This window comes from Oryctolagus cuniculus, chromosome 9 (genome assembly GCF_964237555.1).
Source record: "Oryctolagus cuniculus chromosome 9, mOryCun1.1, whole genome shotgun sequence".
Taxonomy (NCBI): domain Eukaryota; kingdom Metazoa; phylum Chordata; class Mammalia; order Lagomorpha; family Leporidae; genus Oryctolagus; species Oryctolagus cuniculus.
Genome location: NC_091440.1, coordinates 117,187,884 through 117,202,477, shown reverse-complemented (window position 1 = coordinate 117,202,477; position 14,594 = coordinate 117,187,884). Strand labels below are relative to the sequence as shown.

The window sequence follows — 14,594 nt, the reverse complement described above, 5'->3', positions numbered from 1 at the left end:
AAAAAACAAGTTACACACGTTGTAATGATTATTTAAGCTTAAGGCTTATTCTAACTTCTAGATACTTCTTGCTTCAACAAAAAAAAATCTAGCAAAATAATTAGCTGTAAAGCCAGAAATGATGGCTTAAATGGTTAAAAAATTAAATATGATAAAATGGGATGATAAGGAAAGCAGACTGTGATGCAGAGAACCAATTTGCCATTCTGATATCCAACTGATGGCAAACTACAGGACACTAAGAAAGGCAAAGGAGAGAAAGCAAGTGCCTGCAACGTTCACGGTACCCTCTGAAGGCAGGAAAGCACCAGGACTATCCACCACCCAGTCTGCCTATTGTGTGGCTGAAACCAACGTGAACGTCAAGCTGGTGAAATCTAACAAGACAGATCCATAGTTCTGCCAAATTACATGATTTGGAAATGAAACAGAGAGAGCCCAAAAGTAAGGAACTCAGATCTCCCTGCCAAATTGAACTACTTAGTGTCAAAAACAAAAACCTCACAGGAACAAAATTTAAATCTGAGAAGGAAGGTTCTTTAACGGCATCTTCTAAAAACAAGTTACAAGTGAGGAAAAAACAAATTCCACCAGACTGCAGTCAGGGGTGAGCTTGTGGCACCGCAGCTAAGATGCCACCTGGAACACCTGCATCCCACATCAGAAGCCTGGGTTCCCGTCGCAGCTTCCCAATTCCCACCCAGCTTCCAATGATTCATTTATTTGTTTGGAAGTTAAAGTGACAGAGAGAGAGACAGAGAGGGACATCTTCCATCCACTGGTTCACTCCCCAAATGGCCACAACAGCTAGGGCTGGGCCAGTGGAGACCCAGGAGACCCATCCAGGTGCCCCACGTGGGCAGCAGGGGCCCATGTACTTGGTCCATCTTCTACTGCTTTCCCAGGCATAGTAACTGGAAGTTGCATTGGAAGTGGAGCAGTCAGGATTTGACCTGGCAATCCCAAATGGTATGTGCACATCACAAGTAGCTTAGACCACTGTGCCACAATGCTGGCCCCTACATCTTTTTAAAAGGGCATGTTCAAGTCTGAGCAGCTGTTTACAAAAACATCATTATACTCTCCTCAGCTGACAAAGTCCAAGTTGGTATATAAGGACAACTGCAAGGCACTCAGCATCTCCAACTCCAGGAAATGAAAACCCTGCTGCACCCTCAGGTACCGAGACAACCAAAACCATCCCCACACATCCCCAGAGATCACTGGGACCAAAAGGCTGGTCAGTAGCACTGATGCTATCCAAACCTACACATAGCGGGTTAATTACTGTAAAGATTACATTTTGTAATTCAGCTGGATAGAAATGTGGATTTGCAGCCGGCACCACGGCTCACTAGGCTAATCCTTCGCCTGTGGCGCCGGCACCCCGGGTTCTAGTCCTGGTCGGGGCGCCAGTTCTGTCCCGGTTGTTCCTCTTCCAGGCCAGCTCTCTGCTGTGGCCCAGGAGTGCAGTGGAGGATGGCCCAAGTGCTTGGGCCCTGCACCCACATGGGAGACCAGGAGGAAGCACCTGGCTCCTGGCTTCAGATCAGCGCAGTGCTCCAGCCGTAGCAGCCATTTAGGGGCTGAACCTGTCTCTCTCTCTCACTGTCTAACTCTGCCTGTCAAAAAAAAAAAAAAAAAAAAATGCGGATTTGCTGATGCCCACCTTTGGCTTAACCACACAAATGAAGACAAAGATTTGTTATATAAAACACAACAGGAGGAAAAGAATCGGGTTTTTAAATTCTGTTTTAACATACCATTGAATAACTTGTAGACACTGTAGCCATGTCTATGTTGATCATAGGAAAAGAGTTAGATAAAAGTAGCTGCTGTAACACACTCATGGTAATTACACTGGGGCTAAATAGCTGTCTATGCAGCATTTCGAGATATGATAAAGTCCAAAAAATTGTCCAATTTACTTACTTACTTATTTTTAAGATATATTTATTTTACTTGAAAGGCAGAATGATGAAGAGAGAGAGGAAGAGGCAGAAAGAGATAAGAGATCTTCCGCCCACTGGTTCACTTCCCAAATGGGCTAAGTTGCCAGGGCTGGTCCAGGAAGAAGCCAGCGGCTCAGAACTCCATCTGTGTCTCCCACACAGGTGGCAGGGCCCAAGCACTGGAGCCATCTTCCACTGCCTTCCCGTGGTGCATCAGCTGGAGCTGGGTTAGAAACGGAGCAGCCAGGGCTGGAACCACCACTCTAATATGGGATACTGGCATCACAAGTGGTAACTTAACTCACTGCACAACACCTGCTCCTAATTTAACATAGTCTTTTTTTTTTTTATTTTAAATTTATTTGACAGGCAGAGTTATGGACAGTGAGAGAGAAAGGTCTTCCTTCTGTTGGTTCACTCCTCAAATGGCTGCCAGGGCCGGAGCTGTGCCAATCCGAAGCCAGGAGCCAGGTGCTTCTCCTGGTCTCCCACGCAGGTGCATCTTCCACTGCCCTTCCGGGCCACAGCAGAGAGCTGGACTGAAAGAGGAGTAACCGGGACTAAAAATGGCACCCATATGAGATGCCGGCGCCGCAGGCGGAGGATCAACCAAGTGAGCCACGGCGCCAGCCCTGCGTAGTCTTTAAACTGTGGACTTGCCAGTTATTTTATCACTAAGGGTGGAGAGTTCCAGAACAAGTATTTTCAGACTGAAGGGTTCTGACATTTGAAGATAAGGTATTTGTACGGCTATGTCAAATGAAACCAGAAGGGAGTGGGCGTTGAGGCACAACGGGTTAAGCCAATGTTCAGAATGCCCATTTCCTGTATCAGAGTGCCTAGGGTGCAGTCCCACCCCTGATTCCGATCCAGCTTCCTGCTAATGCACACCCTGGGAGACAGATGATGCCTGCCATCCATGTGTGAGTAGCCTGAATGGAGTTCTGGGCTCCTGGCTTCGGTCTGCTGAAGCCCCAGACATTATGGGAATTTGGGGAGTGAGCCAGTGAATGGAAATTCTCTGTCTCCCTGTCACTCTGCCTTTCAAATATATTGAAAAAGAAAAAGAAAAAGAAAAAGAAAGAAAGAAGAAGAAAAAGAAAGCTGGCGCTGCGGCTCTCTAGGCTAATCCTCCACCTGCGGCGCCGGCACACCGGGTTCTTGTCCCAGTTGGGGCGCCAGTTCTGCCCCGGTTGCTCCTCTTCCAGGCCAGCTCTCTGCTGTGGCCCGGGAAGGCAGTGGAGGATGGCCCAAGTGCTTGGGCCCTGCAACCGCATGGGAGACCAGGAGAAGCACTTGGCTCCTGGCTTCGGATCGGCGCAGTGCGCCAGCCATGGCGACCATTTTGGGGGTGAACCAACGGAAGGAAGACCTTTCTCTCTGTCTCTCTCTCTAACTCTGCCTGTCAAAAAAAAATTTAAAAAAAGAAAAAAAACCAGAATAAGCTGTTTTACTATAAAAACTCAGTAACTGTTAAATTTAGTAAGGCTTTGCCCTTAAACTGGGCTCTTTTCAGAGTTATTTATAATGATAAGAGCAGTAATTTCCATAAGGGGTATGTTTTTACTATGGCACTTTTAATTGTCTCGACAAGGTTCCAATACACCTATCTCAAACAAAACTATAAATAACATTTTTGATTAAAGGAACTCATTAATTAGACATCTCTCCAATGTAATTTAGTTGTCCCAGGTAGCGCCGATGCTGTTTTCTATTAACTGAATGAGCTCATTTTGGCAGTGCACGGTCTCCACATTATTGTGTACAACAGCCCAGAAAGTGTCAGCAATAAAACTGAAACCAGGTTCAGACTCAAAATACAAAATAATGCTGGTTTTGCTCTTGAAATGATGAGGGAATGTCTGACAGAACACACCACAAGCAAGAGGTCTGCGAAGGGCACCCCTAACAGGCAGTGACACTTCCAACGCAGCACCAGCCACAGGGATGACTCAAGCTTCCTCGCAACTCCAGTGAGCAACTTTTTTAAAATTTCTTCCTTTATTTGAGAGGCAGAGCTACAGAGAGAGACAGATCAATCTTCCATCCTTTGTGGCCACAACTGCCAAAACTGAGCTGATTCAAAGCCAGGAGCCAGGAGCTTCATCCGGGTCTCCTACACGTGTGCAGGGACCCAAGCACTTGGGTCATCTTGTGCTGCTTTCCCAGGTGCACTAGCAGGAGTGGAGCAGCCTGGACTGGAACTGGCATTCATATGGGATGCCTGCATTGCAGGCAGCGGCTTAATCTGCTGAGCCACAGCGCTGGCCCCTGCAACCCTTTTAAAAAAGTGAATCCTAGGAGCCAGTGTTTGCGGCACCAGTGTTGAGCCACTGCCTGCAATGACATCAACATCCCATTCAGGATGGATGGATGCAGGGAAGGGGGGAAGGAAGGAGGGAGGGAGGGAAGGAGGGAGGGAAGGAGGAACAAGGATTGATGGCCAGCACTTTCTGTATGAACAAAGTAACTTTCTCCACCCTAGGATATTACTTGCAAAAATGAAGGGAAAAATTGCAACAGCCCATTATTTCCTATAAGACTTGTGTCAAAGGGGGTAGTAGATTTTAGGAGCTTTTTTAGTCTTTATTCAGGATGACAGAAGCCCCACTGTTGTGTTTTGGACACTGCTCAGAAGCTTGACCCCGTTTAATTTCTTGAGTGAGTTCTCTCCAGAGGTCAAGGTCAAAGGGGCCTCCCAACAACAGGCAGCCGGGATTCCCCATGGAGAACAGCCTCAAACTGGGCCAAGAATGCAGGGGCAGCGGCTCCTGGAAGATAGGGAACATCAGGCAAGCAGGGCTGAGATGGGAACGGCACGTTTCCGTTTCCGTGTTTAAGGGGAGTACTCACGAGGTGAGAAAATAAACTTTCAAATACAAAGGATGAGTTTTACGAGGCTTAGGCAGTAGAAGGCCACACAGCAGCATCAAGACATCATAAGTAATGCAGTAGAGCGTTACTTGTAAATGGGGTCATTGCTTTAGAAAAGGAACAGAGCCAAAGGTGAAGAGGGAGAAAGTTCAGTCCTTGGTCATAGGGAAAGACAAATCAGGGGCCGGCGCTGGGGCACAGCGGGTTAACGCCCTGGCCTGAAGCACCGGCATCCCTTGTGGCCGCAATTAGAGTTCTGGCTGCTCCTCTTCTGATGCAGCTCTCTGCTATGGCCTGGAAAAGCAGTGGAAAACAGCCCAAGTCCTTGGGCTCCTGCACCCGCATGGGAGACCCGGAAGAAGCTCCTGGCTCCTGGCTTCGAATCAGCCCAGCTCCGGCCGTTGCGGCAAATTGGGGAGTGAACCATCGGATGGAAGACCTCTCTCTCTGCCTCTTCTCTCTCTGTGTAACTCTGACTTTCAAATAAATAAATAAATCTTTAAAAAAAAAAAAAAAGACAAATCAAACTTGCAAATGAGCTGGTTTCCCTCCCTGTTGCACTGTCAACCCTTCCAGTTCTCAACTTGAACCTGACTCTGACAAGCATTGGTAGGTAAACCACACCCTAGAAGTACTGACAGCTCATTTTTGTTTTCCCAAACGTGCTGTGTATCTCCAGTCAGATCTAAAATGTGCCATAAATCTACAAATCGTCAGCACAGCATGGGCGCTCTCTCAATGAGCTGGGCGTTCGTTGTCTTTGGACTCCATTTGGCTGCAGAAAGAGGGGCTGTGAGGGCGGTTTGTGTCTTCAGACAGGCTCTGCCAACTCCACATGAAAGGCTGAGGGTGGCTGCCACGGACACAGTGTCACAGGGTTTCAGTCCTCATTCAGATGTTCAGGAAAAGCTTGTGCTCTGGCTGGAAGGTGCTCCCCAGAACCCCCCAACTCATGTGTCCATGGCATCCGGAGGTAGGGCCTGTGGGAGGTAAGCAGGACTGGATAACGTCATGCGGGTGTGGCCCCAGGACAGCATCAGTGGCTTTATAAGAGGAGGAACAGAGACCCCAGCCAGCAGCTTCTCTCGCCACATCATGATGTGGTAGAAGACCCCACCTGAAGCTGAGCGGAAGCTGGCACCAAGCTCTTCAATCTCCAGAACAATGAGTCAAATCAATTCTCTTCCTTATGAATTACCACGCCTCGGATATTTTGTTATAGCAACACAAAACAGACCGAGACAGCCTGCCAGCAGATTTATTTCAAAGGGTTCCATCTCATGTGAGCAATTTCCTGGCACAAAAACGTTTCCCTTCATGTTATGTTAGAGTGTGTGTGCCACATTTCTGCAAAAGGCAAGTTTCCCTCCTGCAAACAGAAGGCTTGGAAACTATGGGAATTCTACACAGCGACATTGGGATATCTCAGTTCCCTAGCTTTAAGACAGCATAAGGAGCCTGGGCAGTGGTTCACTGGAATAAGCCACCGCCTGTGATGCTGGTATCCCACGGCAAAGCACTTGTTCAAGTCCCAGCTGCTCCACTTTCAGCCCAGCTCCCTACAAACGCACCGGGGAAGGCAGCAGAAGATGGCCCAAGTGCATGGACAGCCACTGTGGTCATTTGGGGAGTGAGTCAGCAGATAGAAGATATTTATCTCTCTCATTCTTTCAAATAAATAAGTATTTTAAAAAAAGAAAAAGAAGGGCTGGCGCTGTGGCATAGCAGGTAAAGCTGCCACTTGCAGTGCTGGCTCCAGTTCAAGTTCCAGCTGCTCCACTTTGGACCCAGCTCTCTGCTATGGCCTGGGAAAGCAGTAGAAGATGCTTTGTCCTTGGGCTCCCGCACATAGGTGGGAGACCTGGAAGAAGCTCCTGGCTCTTGGCTTTGGATCAATACAGCTCCAGCCATTGCAGCCATCTGAGGAGTGAACCAGCAGATGGAAGACCTCTCCCTTTCTCTCCCTCTCCCTCTCCCTCTCTTCTTCCTCTCTGTAACTTTGCCTTTAAAGTAAAGAAACAAATATTTTAAAAAAGAGAGAGAGAGAGAGAGAAGAAGATAGTTTGAATTCTTTCACCTCAATTATCTTTCTTGCTCTGCTTGAGTTGGCCAGTATTTTGTAATGGCTTTTTTTTTTTTAATTTTATTTATTTATTTTTTTTGACAGGCAGAGTGGACAGAGAGAGAGACAGAGAGAAAGGTCTTCCTTTGCCGTTGGTTCACCCTCCAATGGCCGCCGCGGCCGGTGCTCTGCAGCCGGCGCACCGTGCTGATCCGAAGCCAGGAGCCAGATACTTATCCTGGTCTCCCATGGGGTGCAGGGTCCAAGTACTCAGGCCATCCTCCACTGCACTTCCTGGCCACAGCAGAGAGCTGGCCTGGAAGAGGGGCAACAGGGACAGAATCCGGCGCCCCGACCGGGACTAGAACCCGGTGTGCCGGTGCCGCAAGGCGGAGGATTAGCCTAGTGAGCCGCGGCGCTGGCCTGTAATGGCTTTTTTCCCCTTTAGCCTTAAAAGAAAACAATCTTGTTAGGGCTTCTTTGTGTGTGTATGTTAAAATCATACATGGTCTTTCTTGCATCTACATCATTGGAAAATATGACTCTGTTCCTGAAAACTATGTTCCCTGCCCAGTAAACAGGCCTGCTCCAATACTCCAGGGTACACATCAAAGACATTGCATTGCATCAGCTGTCTGGAGCTGCAACCTCCCCTTCCAAGCAAACAAGGAGGTGGAGGTGCGAAGCAGGACCCCAGGAAGGATACTGTTGACATGAAGCAAGTTGATCTGCGATTGGTAATAAAAAGTGTCATCTTGCCTCACTTCACAGAGAAGCAACCAAAACAATGTTCTCTGGCTACTTACTGTCTGCCCAGTGACAGGCACTGGGATTCAGACAATGCAGGCCAGCTCACCATCATGCCCACGATGCATCACTCCTTTTCCTGCTGTTCACCTGAATTTACCATAGGGCTTCGGAGGTCCATCAAGATTCGACACAAAACACAGAAATGCAAGGTTCTTGAGGATCTTTCAGACTCAGCGTTTTGAAATTACCTTTACTCACTCACAAAAACATGTGAGACAAATGAGTATTTCATTCCACTGAATAAATCTGGATAGAGGAGCATTAACATCTTTTTTAAAGATTTATTTATTTGAAAGGCAATGTTACAGAGAGGGAAAGGTAGAGGCGCAGAGAGAGAGAGAGAGAGAGAAGAGGTCTTCCATCCGCTGGTTCAGTCCCCAGATAGCTACAACGGCTGGAGCTGCATCGATCCAAAGCCAGGAGCTAGGAGTTCTTCTGGGTCTCCCACGCAGGTGCAGGGGACAAGGACTTGGGCCATCTTCTACTCCTTTCCCAGGCCATAGCAGAGAGCTGGATCCAAAGTGGAGCAGATCCGACTAGAGCCAGCACCCATACAGGATGCTGGCACTACAAGCAGCGGCTTTACCTGCTAGGCCACAGCGCTGGCCCTGCACTAACATTTTTACATAAGAATTTCTGCTTCCTCCCCTCTGTTCCTTTCCATTTTTGTAATAATAGGTTTATATTTCATTTGCTTAAATGAACCCAAAATGACTTTTGTGCTGGCCAAGGATTTCAGAGTGTAAGATCTCACACCCTCCATTCTTAGGATAGAACTAGAAGCATCACATATGCTTGTGAGAAGTCACAGGCTCCCTACTGAACCTCCAGTGTCTGCATCGTAAAATGGAACCCATACCATCTTCCTCTCAAGGTTGTGAGAATTAAAAATAATGTACTGGGTTCGGCACTGTGGCACAGCAAGTTAACACCCTGGCCTAAAGCGCCAGTATCCCATATGGGTGCCAGTTCAAGACCCGGCTGCTCCACTTCCGATCCAGCTTTCTGCTATGGCCTGGCAAAGCAGCAGAAGATGGCCCAAGTCCTTGGGCCCCTGCACCAGCACGGGAGACCCAGAAGAAGCTCCTGGTTCCTGGCTCCAGAACAGTGCAGCTCCAGCCATTGCAGCCAATTGGGGAGTGAACCATCAGATGGAAGACTTTCTTTCTTTCTTTCTCTCTCTCTCTCTCTCTCTCTCTCTCTCCTTTCTCTGTGTATCTCTTTCAAATAAATAAATGAATCTTTTAAAAAAAATGTACTGTGTGAAATGCTTGACTCATTATTATTCATGTTCTTCTTGTTATTAGGACCAATACTACTGATGCTTAATGAAAACTACACACGTAAAAGGTATCTATGGGGCTGGCACTGTGGCACAGTGGGTTAAGCCACTGCCTGCAGCGCCAGCATCCCATATAGGAGCCAGTTAAATTCCTGGCCGTTCCACTTCCAATTCAGCACCCTGCTAATGCGCCTGGGAAAGCAGCAGAAGACAGCTCAAGTCCTTGGGCCCCTGCACCCATGAGGGAGACTCAGGAGTTCCTGGCTCCTGGCTCCTGGTTTCTGCTGGTCCAGCCCTAGCCACTGTGGCCATTTGGGAAGTGAACAAGCAGATGGAAATCTCTCTCTTGCTCCCTTTCTACTTCTACCTTTCAGATAAATAATAAATAAAGTTTTAATTTTTAAAAAAATTATTCATTTAGTGGATGAATGAATCAATGTTAACAAAGAGCTCTCCCTCCCCTCAACTACTGTGTGAAGCAGTAGTTGTTCAATGCTAAAGGAGACACTGGTCACCCAGGAATCTTGTTAGAACACCCATTCTGTCACTAAATCTGGGGTGGGGCCCGAGAATCTGCATTTCTAACAAGATCCAAATCCATCCTATTGGCTGACCAAATTCCTAGATGATCCCATTATCTAGTAACAGACCAGGTTCTCTAGCTACTCATGGGGTCCCAAAATACACTCTATCCAAAAAAACCTAAACAGCAGTTCAACACAAGGGGTTTTTTTCCTACCACAGCAACTAATAACAGGCTCTCAACAACATTATTATCTTTGCTCAAGTCATCAGAGATTGAGCTCCAATCACCTCATCAATGAACTTACCACAGGGAAGGAAGTGAGACCCAAATGAGACCCATGCTTACTACCAGGGCTGGGTCACAACGCACCCCCAGCTTTGTTTAATATGTCAGAAAACACCTGCTGTTGTTTATGGTCCCTGAACACTTGAGAGTTTTGAAAGGCGAGGATACCAGGGAAAACAATACTAACTCACAACTCCAGTTTGTTTTGCAGGCATTAGGTGGTGGACAACACAAACGCTGGGAGGGGAACTGGGGACAAGGACAACAGGAACAGACACTGCCTTGTAGAACTTACAATCCAATGAAGAGAAAATGTGATGTACGGGGCCGGCACTGTGGTTCAGCGGGTTTTGTGGTGCTGGCATCCCAGATGGGAGCCAGTTTGCATCTTGGCTACTCCATTTCTGATCCAACTCCCTGCTAATGGCAAGAAAATGCAGTGGAAGACTGCCCAGGTCCTTGGGCTCTGCACTCACATCAGAGACCAGAAAGAAGCTGCTGGCTCCTGGCTTCAGCCTGGTCCAGCACTGGCCATTGCAGCCATTTGGGGAGTAAACCAGAGAATGGAATCAATCTCTCTCTCTCAATGAATCTTAACACACACACACACACACACACACATACACATACACACACAAGAATAAATGTGAGTGCAGATAAAAACAAACGAGAGAGGTACTTTGGTGCCAACAGACTGATCTAAAACAGGGGAGGCTAACCTAGATGAAAGGACACCAAGGGAGGCAGTGCTGGCTGAAGCCACGGTCAGAATGGGTGACTAAGGCCAGGTGTTCGGGAGGAAAGGGGGTGGAGAGCGTTCTGGAAAGAAAGAATATGATGCTCACACGCAGAAGCAGAATAGGGCAGCAGGTGCGGGAAGAACAGAACCAAGTCCAGCACGGCTTCTCAGTACTCAAACAGGGAGGACAAGAGAGAAGCTAGAACGCCTACGTGATCCTTACACTCAGACCTGACAGGACTGTCAACTCCGTAAGACGCACAGTAGGTTCTATGGACGTGTACATATGGGGACAGGCATTTGGCACAGAGGATAAGACACTGCTTGGAATACCCACATCCCAGGTTCAAGTCCCAGCCACTCGCTTCTGATCCACCTTTGGGAAGCAGCAGGCAGTGGCTGGAATACCTGGGTCTCTGCCATCCACATGGGAGACCTGGAGTGAATTCTGGACTTCTGGTTTTGCCTTGGTTGTTGTGGGGTTTTGAAGAGTGAAGCAGCAGATAGGTGTCTGTCTGTCTGTCTCTCTAATAAATAAACTTTAAAATTATTTTTAGGTATAAATAAGTAAATACCTAAATACATTACTGATAGACATCACTCAGCCAGGCCTCACCAGAACAAGAAACATGACACAGAGACGTCTATCAAAAGACAGATTTCCAAGGAAAACAGAGAGACCAGACTAAGAATGGAAATTAACTATGCCATATATTTCAGAGCAGGATTTTTTTTCTTCATTAGAAAAGGGATGCAAGAGAATAATTAATCACTGAAGAACAACACTTTCAAAGCCAAGTGTTTGGCAGAGCATCACTGGCAGCACAGTTTTCATTTACTCCCCACAGGTTTTAACTGTAAAATGTATTCATTCATAACTGTATGAATTACTTCATGATGCTCAGTAATCATCTCTTTGTTTCTATAAATCCAACTAACTTGCTTTTGGTCCCAACCTTCCCTCACCTGGTAGTGTTAACGGAAAGTTCACGTTGGCCTGGTTTAGAGGGAAAGGGTCCCCTATCCTGTTGCTCCCACCAGATTCTCTGTGGTCATACCAGAATCGTGGGAGTTACATATGCTTGGAGAATGTGGAGAGGGTCTGCAGTGCTTGTCATGGTTCTCTGTTCCTTCCCTGCTGACAAATGCCAGCCCCCATCACTACCGAGGGGCTCTGAGAGGCAATCCCAACCGTATTCCTCTTTCCTCGAGCTCTGCTAGAGAGATTCTCAGTACCACTCTCAAGACCACGTGTCCAGTCTTCACCAGCTTCCCACACTTGCTCTTCCACAATCAAGGGTCTGCTCACTGTGGGCCAATGGGTACATACCAGGCCTCACTGCTCTCCCAAACATGAAGGAATCTCTTCTAGAACGAGCCTTGAACCAACCCTTTCTCCACCGTCTTATTTTCTACATCACCCACTTTGATCCCCACCAATGGGCCTGAAGTAACAAAACCCAGCCCTCTCTTCACTGGGGCCGAGAGGGGAAACCGGGCTGTGGAACGTTTTAGATTTTTGAGGAACAACATCAGGCCCATGTTCAGGAGTAAGACAGGCAATAGGAGACGCCTTCTGCTTCCTGGGCAACTCTGGAGCTGCAACATTAAAACCCAAAATACCAATTACAAGACGAGAGGTTAGACGTCAGTTAGGATGCTACCATCTCATACATGAGTGCCTGGGTTTGATTCTCTGCTCTGCTCCTGACTCCAGATCCCTGCTAAGACGGATTCTGGGGGGCCGTGGTGGTTGCTCAAGTAGTTGGGCACCTGCTGCCCACAGGAGAGACCTGGATTGATTGAGTTCCTTGCTCCCAGCCTCAGCCTGGCCAATGCGCAGCCATTTTGTGGATATGGAGAGGTGAACCAATGGATGAGAGCTCTGTCAAATAAATAAAAACTTAAAAAATAAAAGATAAGCTTATATTGCAGATATATTAATGTGCCTAAAACTCAGTTTCTCAGGGTGGGAAGGAGTGAGTAGAGAAAAGGCTGAAGCTACAGAAATGAGGGAGATAACAGTATGTCTCCTAGCAGGCTGGAAGACAAAATCTCCAGTAACCATGGCTTCAACAGCAGGAAGACAGGAAAACAGATGGGTACAGATGCACACAGGTGCTAGACTAACCTGTACATCCTTGTAGCCTAAGTTCATATCCTGGAGAGTGGTAGTGGTAGGGATTTCTGTTGCTAGTACTTGCAAAGGGATTTCAACAAGTTCATGGAGAATGGAAATAAAAGGCAAGTTTATTCTGCTGTAAATAAATTTTAAAATCCACGCATATGAGGTGTCTTCAGAAAGTTCAGGGAAAAGATGTACCATGGAAAACCTGTATGTGTGGATTCCAAAATTTGTGTGGAGGTGGGGGGAACAGAGTGGGATAGGAAGGTGAGGCAATCTTGATGATTTAGACAGAAGTCACAGTTCTGCCACCCATGGAGCATGCAGGAACTAAGGACAACCTAGCTGACTTAGGGAGTTAAAATTGAGATCCCTGCATGGAGTCAGGACTCCTAAAGGGGGCTGGAAGAAGAAGTGTCAGAGGATTAATTACGTAAATCTGTACCGAGAATGTGAATGAACGCAAACAGCCGCAGACAGCTGAAATGGGGTGGGAAGGAAACTGAGGTCAGGGTTATGTTGAACATGTGATCACACGTGTGTGGAGATCATTACTGGTTTGTGGAGTAAATCTTTCATGGAGAGATGCTTGTAAATACGTTTTCACAGTCGTAAAATACCAAGGAAATTGTTAAGAAAAGAAGTATTTTACTTGCTTTAATTTATTAATTGGAGAAGGAGAAGGAAAGAGAGAGCTCCCACCCACTGGTTCACTCCCCAAACACCCACAATGGCTGGGACAAGGTTAGGCCAAAGCCAGGAGCCAGGAACTCAATCCAGGTCTCTCACGTGGGTGGCAGGGACTCAACTACTTGAGCCATGACCTACAGCTTCCTAGACTGTACACAGCAGGAAGCTGGAGTGACAAATCCAACTCAGGTACTACAATCTGAGACACGGGTATCTTTTTTTTTTTTTTTTTAAGTTTTATTTATATAAAAGGCAGAGTTACAGAAAGAGGTGGTGACAGAGAGAGACATCTTCCATCCACTGGTTCATTCCCCGCCATGGCGGCAACAACCAAGGCTGGGCCAGGCTGAAGCCAGAAACCAGGAGCTTCTTCTGGGTCTCCCACGTGGGTTTATGGGCCAAAACACTTGAGCCATCCTCTGCCACTTTCCCAGGTGCATTAGTAGGTAGCTGGATACGAAATGGAGCAGCCAGGACTCAAACTGGTGCCGATATGGGATGCCAGAGCTGCAGGCCAGGACTTTAACCTGCTGTACCACAGCACTGGCCCCCTTTTATTTATTTTTTGAGAAACAGGTGTCTTAAACCACTTAAACCATCTTAACCACTAGGCCAAATGCCATGCCCCCAATAAATATATATGAAATATATTTATAAATATATAAATAAAATAAATACATTTTTCACTCTCAGACTGTTGTTACTGACTGGTTACAATCTAAAACTGAACTCAATACTTCACATCTCTGTTCACAGAGACCCCCTTGGTACAATTTTTTTTTAATATTTATTTATTTATTTGAAAGGGTTACACAGAGAGAGAAAGAAAGTGGTCTTCCATCTGCTGATTTACTCCCCACTTGGCCACAACAGCCGGAGCTGTGCCAATCCAAAGCCAGGAACCAGGAGCTTCCTCTGGGTATTCCCATGCAGGTGCAGAGACCCAAGGACTTGGGGCATCTTCTTCTGCTTTCCCAGGCCATAGCGGAGAGCTGGGTCGGAAGTGGAGCTGCTGGGTCTCAAACTGGTGCCCATGTGCGATGCCGGCACTGCAAGCGGTGGCTCTATGCACTACACCACAGCGCCAGCACCAGTCCAATTATTCTTTAGGTGTGAAGCCCCAAGTTCCAACATTTACCATGAAACTAATTTCACTTTGTTAGTCAAGAAAAATTAGGTTATGCTGCAGCAACTAACAATCCACAACTGTCAATCACTTAACAAGTACAGAATCACTGGGGCCAGCTTG

The 14,594-nt window shown here is 47.1% G+C and overlaps 1 protein-coding gene across 5 annotated transcripts in view; it reads right to left on the bottom strand.

Annotated features, from left to right (window-relative positions):
- Positions 1-14,594, bottom strand: part of AEBP2 (AE binding protein 2) — a 170,397-nt gene that overhangs the window by 62,808 nt on the left and 92,995 nt on the right. The window lies entirely within an intron of this gene.